Here is a 12,679-nt window from a genome sequence, read left to right as displayed (position 1 = left end):
GTCAAATATCATATGAGTATGTTCTTGATTATTTAAACGATCATAATTCTGAAACGCAATAAAAATATGCCGAGGTGCAGAAACACCTTGTTGTGATGCTATATGCCATGTAAACTGACCGTTAGTGTTACTTTGTATACTATCCGTGCTTGTTGTTAACCATGACAACAGGGATTTACCACCTGTGTCCATGAAAGAAAGTAATCGCTGTTCTTCTGCGATCGTTGGAGTCATTACCGGCATCCACAAGGAAAATTTTTTTAATACTACTTTACCAGCATCACCAGCAGGTCTCCACAGAGCATCATTATCATCACCCTTTCTTACAAAAACAACCGTGTGTCTAGCTCCAAAAATAACTTTTCTAACATTCCTACAAAATCCAAAAATATGCGATAGTGGAATTGTGCATGAAAAACTTCTATTGGCTCCTAGCAGCATATTTTTACGCGTTGTAAATCCCAAGTTGAAATTTGGGTTAGCACCATGAACTACTGGCGTCACATCAGCATCAGCGTTTCCGGCAAAATTTCTTGGTCGTCTTATATTATACGGATCGCTTTCAGGGTGACCAGTATTATCTTTTACAAACATCATCGTGGGACCTGCTGATCTTGTATAATCATCAGAGTATCTTGCTAATCCTATTATTGTTGTAGCAACGTCGACATCTTTCTGAATCGATTCAATGTTTTTTACATCAATCATATATGTGGCTCCATCAAACAGTGCCATGATCCCGTTGTTGACAAAACCAACTTTTAATGCATCTGCGCAATTAGCATCGTTTGTTCTTACAATTGTACCTTCTACTTCAATAAAAACCTCAGCGGGTAGAAAGTATCTACTTGTATCATGAACCTGTAGTTCAATTCTTCCACGTTGATCTGATAATCGTGCGTCATAAGAATAAAACTGATAATCGCGTACAGACTCATCTTTAAGGACAGGTGCTTCCATGTCAAATGCTGTGTCGGACATGCGCTTTAACATTTTATTGTAATTATTTTCGTCTAACACGTTGATTACTGCGTTCGGGAAATTCCACTTCCTGATATTAAACTTGAGATATTATTTTCCGATTCACCGAGTCCCTGATTTGCTAGTTCTGCTAGTTTTTTTATTTGCAGCTTGATTTATTATTTTACTGACATCTGCGGGCATCACTTCAGTACTTGGTAATTTTACTGGTTGTCGTTTTCGTCGTATTAATCGTGCTAGTCTATCTTTGATCGCCGAGAACGCCTTACCAGCAACATTGATAATTGCACCAGGAGCTTTTTCACGAACAACATAAATAGCTTTCATCGATAATTGTTTTGCAACAGGTGCTACTTTTGGGGCTAATCTTCTAAATAATCCCTGAATAACATCACCAAGTCCATCTCCGTAAGTTGCTCCGTAGACTGGTAGTCGTGAGTTTACTACTCTGACCATTACAGGTCTACGATAATTATTGTGTATGATCATCTTATCTTATTTATCATTTATATAATCGCGGTGACTTTAGTCATCAACAAGTTCATCAATAAGTTCCCGGTAAACATCGACATCCATGATGCCGCCGCGAAATAATCACTGGCAAATATCAGCTGCTTCATTAATTATTTCTGGTGAATTATTTCCGGCTCGTTTTCCTCCTATAAGAACTTCTAACCGTTGTACGTCATTGAGGATATTATCAGGACAAACAAAATTACACTATCAGTAGTAGGTACATCAGGAGACTCTTTTGAAAGAGAACCAGGAATATTTAATTCTTTTTTTCTTGCATCTACTTCCCTTTTAAATTTTATATAATCTGGATATTTTGAATCATATTTCATATCGTAAGTATCAAAATATAGTGTTGGAACCCACTGGTTGGGTTTTATTTTGTCAACATATTCTGGTTTTACATATTGATCTTTAAGACTATAATCTGTACCAGATTCAATTAATTTTTTTTCGATCACTAAGAACCTTGATGGCTTCATCAGTAAGAGTATAATTCCTTTTTCGTTTAACTCGTTGTGAAGGTGGAGAAGATTCTTGTACTTCAACTTGTTGCAAAGATGGATGAAGTTGTTCCATTTGTTGTCTTTCTATTTGTTGCAGAGTTGGAGGAAGTTGATGTGGATCTTGCTCAGATGGAAGAGGTTGTTGTTTCTGCCTTTTTTTTTTTTTTTTCTTCTTGTTTAAATCTTTTATATGATGTTACTCCTTCCACAAAATAATCATATCATCTTTATGTATCCGATCGATACCCAGGTTTATTTTATACACCCAATTGATCCATGTATCACGATTAACATATTTAACATATTCGGGTTTTAAAAAATTATGTCTGTATTCATAACTTGAAGCAGCGAATGCACCAAAATCAATTACATTCTCTTTAGTTCTTAATTTAAATCCCTTTATTGTCTGTATACCATCATCAGTAAATTTTTCCGTAAAAGCAATTCCCCCTTTAGGTTCTTCTTTATCAACATCTTGTGGTTGTGGTTGGGGCTGAGCTGCAGTTATTTCCCTGGCTATGTCAGTTGTAAGATCTCGTAAAATGTTTTTTGTTTTCTTAGTTCTCGCTGCTATTTTTTTTCAGTCTGCGCAGTGGTTTGTTTGACTGTGTGACGTTCTGTCGTATTGGGGTGGGGTTCTCCCAATATAATTTAATTAAATTAAATTGAAAGTTCCACCCTGGCTCGTTAGGTTAGAAAGTTAAATTAGTGATGATGTAGATTTACAGCTCTGAGCCCCCAGTCATCAATGCCGACGGTTAAATTATAGAGAACACGAAGATGAAATTCAATCAATAACAATTTAATAAATGTGATAATTTAAAAAGATAACTTCCAATCACTCGTCTTTCCCTCGACCAAGTGACAGCCTAATTCATCCCGTGATTTACAGTGTGAGTTCGATTTTCCCCCTGTCCTTGCATCTACTCATCTATTTCTTCCCGCTGATTCTTCCTTCTTTCCGTTCCTCTAACTCCTTCTTTGTCTCTGTTTCCTCTCTACTATCTCCTCCTCCAACTTCGCTCCAGACTTCACTTCACCTTTCTTCTCTCCTTTCTTCTCCTTTCCTCCGTCTCTCTATCCGAGACTACGGGACCAAACTTTAACTGATCTGTCCCTCAAAGCTTCCTTTGAAGCTTTCTGTACTTAGAATTTCCCGCTCTAAGATTTTCCCGCCAATAACGAATGGCTATTCGGAGTTACGCTAACCTCTTCTCTGGGTAATTTCTCTCAGCGAACTAACTTTTGCCGGAAAACGCAGGGATATCATTCTACCCAAATCAAGGTCTCCCCCATCCCGATTCTGATTGGGTGGCGCTGTGCCCCTGTCCAATCGTCTTAGCGGCCAGTTCAACCTGTCTGTCTGTTTGCAGGGGAAAGAAGTTAGGACACTCCCACTTCTTCATGCAATTTCTTTTGATCTGGGAACATTTCGACACCTAGGTGATAACTGGCTATCGGGCGCCTCGCAACTCCGATGTCCGGTTCTTCTATTCTAGCCAAAACAGTCTTACGTAACGGATTAGTGCTAGCCTTCGGCAATGTTCGACATCAAACAATGACCCGTCAGAATTACCTTGATTATACATGTTTCAAACTGGCTACTCTGGGTCGGGGTAAACATGACAGACTGATGGAAAAAGACCTTCAGTAGCTGTTGCAACTCTTTCAGTAATTTTTGTGACGGGTTTAAATAACTGTTCCGCACCCTCCGCGAATTCAACTCGTGCTTCTTGTCGAGCTTGTAGATTTTCTCTAAATGAGTCTCTAACAGGCAGAAATTCCTTAATTGCTTCTAGTCTCTCTCGGGCTAATCAAGCTGTGTGAGATTATGGATGGACCATTATTTTGATATAACAATTTTTTAATTAACAGCAGCAGGAAGGGCGCGACCTCAATTAAGACGTAATTGCGTAAACAACGTGCATAATAAACTAGAAAAAATCACCAACGACAATGGAGTAACATTAATTAGAAAAATTCCGGAGAGATTTTCTCAGCAAAAGTGTCGACGCTTTTTAAAAATTTTGTCGACGCTTTTTATTTTTCGATCATTTGTAGGAAGGCTTGTTTTCGACGTTTCGACGCTTTTCAGACAAAGGTGGGTTCGCCCTTCCTGCTGCTAAAGACAAATTATTAACACTACTAGATTAAAATGAGCAAAACTCCAGTCTATCTCAATGAATTACTCCCCATGTCTGAACAAATCATTTTATAACCTTCAACGTTCAAATAACACAGTTATTTGCAATTTCAAGCTGAATTCTACAAAATCATCTTTTATACCAGCAACAGTATCTTCGTGAAACAATCTCGAATAGGATACTCAGTAAAGTACGTCTTAACAGTGCTTTGATTTTTTGTTGTTGTTGTAGGGCTAAATGCCATTTTCAGCACTAGATAGGCTATACATGGCGGCCAGTATAATTGGTGAAGGAAGAACCCTGGAAAACCCAGGGAAGAACCACCGACCCACGAGAAGCTACTGGCAGGCTTTCTCACGTACCAACGTTAGCCGAGGCTGGACTCGAACTCACGCAGACAGAGGTGAGATGGCAGTGATCCGTAACGGCGAGCGCTTTAGACCACTCGGCCACTCGGGGCCCCAACAGTGCTTTGAAAAAGTGTTCATGTATGAATATCGTATCTAGTATATTGCTAACTTTTATTAATCCAACTCTGTATATTATCTATACTAGATTATGACAAATGTAAATTCATTAATTGCTGATTTTGACACTCCTTTTTGTTCCTGCGGTGGCATTGAAAGTACTATCCATTTCTTCATGTTCTGTCCCAAGTAAAGTGGATAATGAAGCTAGAGGAGGAGAAAATTTTCGGTGTTATCTGCAACTATTAGCTTCGATTTATTGATCTGGGGAAAGGGTGATACAAAATTTAAAACAAAATAGAATCTTACATCATGTATGCAAATACATAACTGCTACAGGACGATTTCAGTAACTAACTCAACTGTAATTGTGCCTGCTTCTCTCTCCGTTATTATTATGATGTTATCTTGAATATGTTGTAGCACTTGCATCAAATAGGAAGAGAGCTAATTAAAGTTGTTCGATCTTGTGCCCAGTCACATTGAATCCTATTGCGTCAATAAAATGTAAACAAATATTTCTATTCTTGGATATTTTGTGTTAAGATGTATGTACCTATACAAAATATTTCAACCCTTGGATATTAATGCCCTCAGTGATGTTATTATTACCTTACAGAAATATAATTTCAGTGATAAATTCAAATCCCCTTTAAAAACAGCTTACAAAATAAGTTATCCAATGTATTTTGAGTACTACCATGATATTAAATGGAAGAAAATACTTGAAACTTTCTGTGGAACATTTGTTTATTACTTGTTTAGTTTTAAACTGTGTACATGTATATGTTGTACAAATTCTTGATGATAAAATAACTGCTCTTTTTAAAGCTATAGATTTCTTACAAAGTATTGATAACAAAAATATTACCTCTTCTGAGAAAAATATATATTTACAATATTATTACACTGTACATGAAACATTGTGACATGATATCACTGTAAATACAGTAATATTGGAATAAACTCTCTGTACAATATAAAAACTAGAAATGAACCAGTTTTCTGTCAAATTGTTCATGCTTGACTGAATGACCAACATAAAAATAACACTTCCTATTAAACTGTTTTAATCTGGTTGGAAGGCTAATACCAACAAGAGAAATTTCTTTAAGCAAAACGAAGCTAATCACTTCACTAAACATCACTTCTTGTTTCCCTTCATTATTATTATTATTATTGTTGTTGTTGTGAAAGTCCAGAAAACTATAATATTGTGATAACTGACCCTGATATATGAAGGGAACAGGCTTACAGATCTCATGATCCCATGTCACAAGCATGGCAGGCAAATCTTACAGATCTCATGATCCCATGTCACATCATGTCAGGCAAATCTTACAGATCTCATCATCCCATGTCACAAGCATGGCAGGCAAATCTTACAGATCTCATCATCCCATGTCACAAGCATGGCAGGCAAATGCTTCAGACTTCTGTATTATTGGTTTATGTCTTGGCCTATGACAACAATTGATTGCAGTGTTAGAAAAAAATCAGTGTCTCTGACATGCAAGTTAAGTTTTTGTGAACCACTGCCTAAAGTAGAATTATGAGTAAAAACAACTTTGTACTGGACATGGCAATCTTGAATTACAAACAAAATCTTGCTTTCAAACTGGATACTGCCACCAGACAAACATGTCTGATTCGAGATAAGATTTAACTCCAACACTGTCGTTAGCAATGTTTTTAAAAAATGAGGAAGTGATTTAGACATAGCTTTTATTCCATAAGCGGCTCTAATTTTTTCAAATGCTTGAACCAATTACTTCAATCTGCTGTGATTTAAGCAAATGCAGAAAGTCCCAATGCAATCCATACAGCATGATGTAGGATGCTGAGATTACTTTACATGTTGTATTCACCCACACGACAGATACCCAACTGTTTAGTTACAAACTGCATCAACCCAGATTTACCAATACATAATATACTGATAGGTTACAGACATATATACATACTTGCTATGTCTGGTCCAATCAAAAACAACACAGACCCTGACCTGCTGTTTCATAATGCACTGGCAGATCATGGCCTATGTTGTTTGTTCTACTGATAGCTTCTAACTGCACAGACCCAGATCTGCCAGCACATTATGCAATGGCAGATCTGAAATATGTGCAGTCTCCAGTTTGACCTGACTTGTAAGCAAGTGCAGGTGGTAATATACTATGTTAGGTGGTAATGTACTATAAAATTATTAGCAAATGGCATTTTTATTCGTTGAAATTATTAGTAAATGTCAATATTCATGGATTTTGTAACATTCTGACAGAAAACTTAGTTTAGAACTTTCTTAGTTCTTAAACATGTAGAAAAAATTTATAGCAGAAAATAAATCAAAATTTTCATACACAAAATACTGGCTGAAAAGAAAGTATTTACATTAGAAATTGTAATATATGCTATATTACAGTTTGTATATTTGTGTAAAACACAGAATCAAGGGAAAAAAAAAGGGAATTTTTCACAACTTGGTAACAACTGAAGTGCAAAATATACAAAGTGCAATGAAAAACTTTAACAATTATTTTATAAAAAATAAAATATTCTGCATTTGAATGAAACAAAACTGAAGAAACTGACACAAATTAAATGCATACATGTACTTTAAGTATAATATTAAGCATAGCTAATTAAAACTTATGTCATTTTTTCTGAAGTTTAATACTGAAAAGTTTTATACCCTTTTCTATAAATTCTAAAACTTCTGCCATCTTGTGATGTATGCTGAATTTCTATACTTTCAGTTAGACCCTGCCACTCGACCCAGCTGTTTCTGTTTTCCACATCTGATAGAAATGAGGATAAAAAAAGCTACACCAATACCCTGTAACATGCAATATGTCACCTGTGAACCAAATTATGATGGTTAATTTTATTCTGATTCAGACAGGACACTTAAAGTCCTTTCATATCAGGGTACAAGCACCGCATTGGATTTCCAGCTGAATACAGCAAATGATGCAGACAAGAGACCCAAGCAAACATAATATTATTCACCTCCTGGGTTGGATTAAGGTCTTTGTTGGCTCTAGGCATACAAGTATACACTCAGTAACATGGTGTTTGTAGGCTCTAGGTATATACTTCTCAGTAACATGGTGTTCGTAGGCCCTAGGTATTTCCTTCTCAGTAAATGTTTTTGTAGGACCTAGGCACAGTGCTGACTGTGCCTACTGGATGGTGTTCGTATGACCTAGGGACAGTGCCAACTGCCTATTGGATGGTGTTCGTAGGACCTAGCAAGTGCCAACTGTACCTATTGGATGGTATTTGTAGGACCTAGGCACAGTGCCAACTGTGCCTATTGGATAACACAGCCCTGCTTGTCTGACTTACATAACGCAACAGCCAATCATTTCATTAAGCAGGCTTATGTATTATGGTAAGAAAACTACGTAAACTATCTTTCAAGTTTAATTCCCAATGATGTGACTGATTTTACTATCAACAGATAAAAAAATATTCTAAAGATAATCACACAATCAATATGAACAGTCAGTCTCTTGGTCATAATCAAAGATCTTGCTGATATAAAACCCATGTACCAGGGCTTTATAACAAAAATGGATGAGAAATAAAGTCTCTAGATTCAGCAAGATAAAACTGCAGTCAATCAGATTAAATTTATCTCAGTAACATCACCAATATTTAAAGTATTATCAAAACAATGCCAAAATATATGGCCTCAAAAGCATCAACAAACAAGGCCAATTGGATGCATAATTACTTTGTTAATACATGTGGATCCTGTTCATTTACGACATTGTCCAAGATATGGAGTAAGCCTGTATTCCAATTCTGATTTAAACTGGATCAGAATTACGGCTACTATATTATTAATGTGCTCAACCAAACTGATTCAAGATCACCTCATTAATAGGCATGGTTTCTGCTCATTATCGAAATTGTCAGAGATCTTTATGATACGGTATAAAGCTTTATTCCAAGTTTGATCAAAATCAGGTCAGAAATACCATCCCCAGGATGGTCACAAACTCAGCCAATCAGAGGTAAGATTAACATGCATGGATCTCACTCATTATGAAACCAGATTTTAATGATATAAACCCAAATTCCAAGTCGGATTGAAACTGAATCAGAAATATGGATTCCAGCATAGTAAAAATTATGTTGATGGATGAACAATGCATGATGGATGGATGCTAGGTCTTACCACAACCTCACTTGGCCTTATGGCAGTGTGTGTTAATTATATATGACATAAAAAAAATTCACACAGCACCTTTACTTTGTTGTTGATAATACCACTGCATTGGAAATGATACATAAACAGGCAGACACAGCTGCTCAAAATAACTTGATTACTTTCAAAAATGTACCAAGAGCAAAACAATTTCTGCATATAATCATTATGTTTAAACTGCGCTTCCCCTGGCAAACTGTAAACAATCTTGTCTTTAAGAAGAGGTTAGTACTATGGAAAAGTCACTTGCATGCCTAACACAAGGGCAGAGAACACCTTTTAAGTAATACATGGGGGAGAGGCACATGGGAAACACATGGTTTGGAAATCAACTTCTGTAATAATAATATGCATACAAAAAACTAGTGTTATCATGGCTGCCCTGATGACATTTGTTCCAATACCCATTTTAACATGCTAATAAATACTCCTCATTTCAAATCCCATGTGAATTTCCTAATTTGTAAGATGAAAGTGTAACTACACCCCTCATCTTCTCAAAACCATGGTGACTCAGTGTCTAAAGTGCTAGACTCCTGACCAGAAGGGTACAGGTATCAATCCTGAGTTGACCAACATTTAGAATGGACCCTGATCTGTCAGCATAGTATGCAGTGGTTGATCTAGGTCTATCCTGCTGACATAGAACTAACCCTGAGCTGTCAGTACATTATGTATTGGTTGATCTAGGTCTATCCTGCTGACATAGAATTAACCCTGAGTTGTCAGTACATTTTGTAGTGGTTGATCTGGGTTAATCCTGCTGACATAAGAATTAACCCTGAGTTGTCAGTTCATTATGTAGTGGCTGATCTAGGTCTTTTCAGCTGACATGGAATTAACCCCGAGTTGTCAGCACATTATTTGGCAGCTGATCTAGGTCTATTCAGCTGACATGAAATTAACCTGGATTTGGCAGCACATTATGCAGTGCCTGGTCTAGATCTATCCTGCTGGCATTTAGAATTGACCCTAGTCAGCTAGTACAATATGCAGAGACAAATGCTATTCTGCTGGCATTCAGATGTAAAATATATAGTTGTCTTCACTATAATGCTAATCAGGTGGCACATAAAAGTGGTTTATTGCTACCATGGTACTAAGGGGAGCCATAAAGTGGTGTTCACTATAGCAATATATAGGGTAGTCATAAAAGTATGACACTATTCAGGGAAGCAATAAAACTGGTCCTCACTATAACCCTACTTTGGCAAGTACTACAGGTGGTCCCTCACTATAGTGATTCTTTGAGGAGCTATAAAGCGGTCTGCACTTAAGTGTTATTCAAGGCAGCCATAAAAGTAGTCCATTAGGATAACCCTACCAAGGAAAGCCCTAAAAATGGTCCTCACCATAATGCTGCTTAGGGTAACCATAAAAGTGGTAAACTATTCTGGTGAAACCATAACATAGTCCTCATTATAACACTACTTTGGGGAAACCATAAAAGTGGAACTCACTAACACTACTCAGGGAAATCCTAAAAGTGGCACTCAATACAACACTACTCAGGGAAACCGTAAAAGAGGCACTTACTTATAACACTACTCTGGGCAACTGTAAAAGTGGCACTCACTATACTACTAAACGGAACCATAAAAGTAGTCCATCACTATAACACTACTCAAGGGAATTATAAAAGTGGCACTCACTAACACTATTAAACTAAGCCATAAAAGTAGTCCATTGATTGAATATTACTCAAGGTAACTAAGAAAAGTCCTCACTATAAAACTACCCAGAGAATTGCACAAAAGTAGTCCCTCAACATAAAACTATTCATAGAAATCCTACATTTGGTCTTCACAATAGCACTACTCAATGGATCCATAAAAGTAATCCTCACTACAGTTCTACTCTGGAGATCCAGAAAAGTAATCCAAACTAAAATTTTCCTCTTGAGATCCAGAAGTGATCCTCAATACAATTCTACTCTGGAGATCCATAAAAGTGATCCACACTAAAATTCTACTTTAGGGATCCATAAAAGTGATTTTAATGACAATTCTCTTTTGGAGATCCATAAAAGTGATCCTCACTAAAATTCTACTCAAGAGATCCATAAAAGTAATCTTAACTACAATTCTCCTCTGGAGATCCATAAAAGTGATTCTCACTACAGTTCTTTTCTGGGTACCCATACAAGTGATCCTCAAAATAAAAAACTACTCAGGAGAAAAGTGGTCCTTGCCACAATAAATAATACTCTGGGGATCCATAAAAGTAATATTCACTATAATGGTACTCAGTTAAGTGATAATAGCATTCACTCACTATAACACCATTCTGGGAAGCTATGCAAGTGTACAATGATATATATGAGGTTACCTTCTACAGGGCAAATGGAGAAATATTATTAACTATGGCTATATTTGTATTATGTCAGAGACAATGTTACTGTTGTTGTTGTGGAATTTAACGCCATATTTCAGCACATGATAGGCTATGCATGGCGGCTAGTATCAATGGTGGAGGAAGAACCCAATAAAACCCCAGGGAAGAACCTCCGACCCATGAGAAGCTACTGGCAAGCTTTCTCACATAACCACGTTAGCCAATTGTAGACTCACCCACGCAGACAGAGGTGAGATGGCAGTGATCCGTAACAGAGAGCGCTTTAGACCACTCTGCCACTCAGGGCCCACCATGTTACTTTGAGTCATATTAATGTGAAGCCACTGTGCACAAGTACATACAGAAAATATCTCAAATCTTCAAAACAACTGTTTTTCATTGCACTGTGTTTCAACTGTGAAGAGCACAATGATGTGGCTGTTACAGAAACACCTAGAGTATTTTACATTTAAAGTATTATCATTCCAAAGTTTTAGTTGAATACAGTGATTTGAGGTAGAAGATGGGACTTTCAACAGTGATTTATGTAGAAGATGGGACTTTCAACAGTTATTTGATGTAGAAGATGGGACTTTCAACAGTGATCTGATGTAGAAGATGGGACTTTCAACAGTGATCTGATGTAGAAGATGGGACTTTTTGATGTAGAAGATGGGACTTTCAACAGCTTCAGCATGGTTGTTGTTGTTGTTGTTGTTGTTGTGGGGTTTAACGCCATTTTTCAGCACACGATAGGCTATACATGGCGGCCAGTATTAATGGTGGAGGAAGAACCCGGAAAACCCCGGAAAGAACCACCGACCCACGAGAAGCTACTGGCAAGCTTTCTCACATGCCCACATTGGCTGAATCTTAGACTCGAACCGCCGCAGTCAGAGGTGAGATGGCAGTGATCCGTAACGAAGAGCGCTTTAGACCACTCGGCCACTCGGGGCCCCCGCTTCAGCATGGCAATTTATGACCAACAATATTAACCTTCCAACAAGTCATATGTGCTTTTATCTTGCCCTTTACAGGCAAGGCAAATATAAAGGATTCCTCATCATTGGGCTCTTGATTTTAACACCATTCTTTTTATAACACAGCAGTCATGGACCCCATTTCTTAACTGGTAGAAAATTATATGTACTGCATACTTGATCACAAGGTTGCCTCATTATAAGGCAATATACTCCATACTATATAATGAGGGAGTGATGTATCATACTTTATTATTAGGTTCTCTCCCCATAAGGCAGTAGGTGCTATAGCTTCAACAGTGTATAATAGGAAGTACTACATAATGTACCTCATTATAAGGTAGTGTCAGAATAAGGCAGTGTACTCTATGGCTACTACAGTTACAATGAGAGACTACAATATGATACACTTCATTATAGGGTTGTCTCACTATACGGTTTTATCCTATGGCTCCTACAGTCTCAAAATGAGGGATTGCAATATGATGCACCTCATCATAAGGTTGTCTCATTATAAGGTTGTACCCTTCATGGCTCCTAG

This window comes from Sinohyriopsis cumingii, chromosome 10 (genome assembly GCF_028554795.1).
Source record: "Sinohyriopsis cumingii isolate HCF-2022 chromosome 10, ASM2855479v2, whole genome shotgun sequence".
Lineage (NCBI taxonomy): Eukaryota > Metazoa > Mollusca > Bivalvia > Unionida > Unionidae > Sinohyriopsis > Sinohyriopsis cumingii.
Note: the sequence above shows the minus strand (reverse complement) of the source record.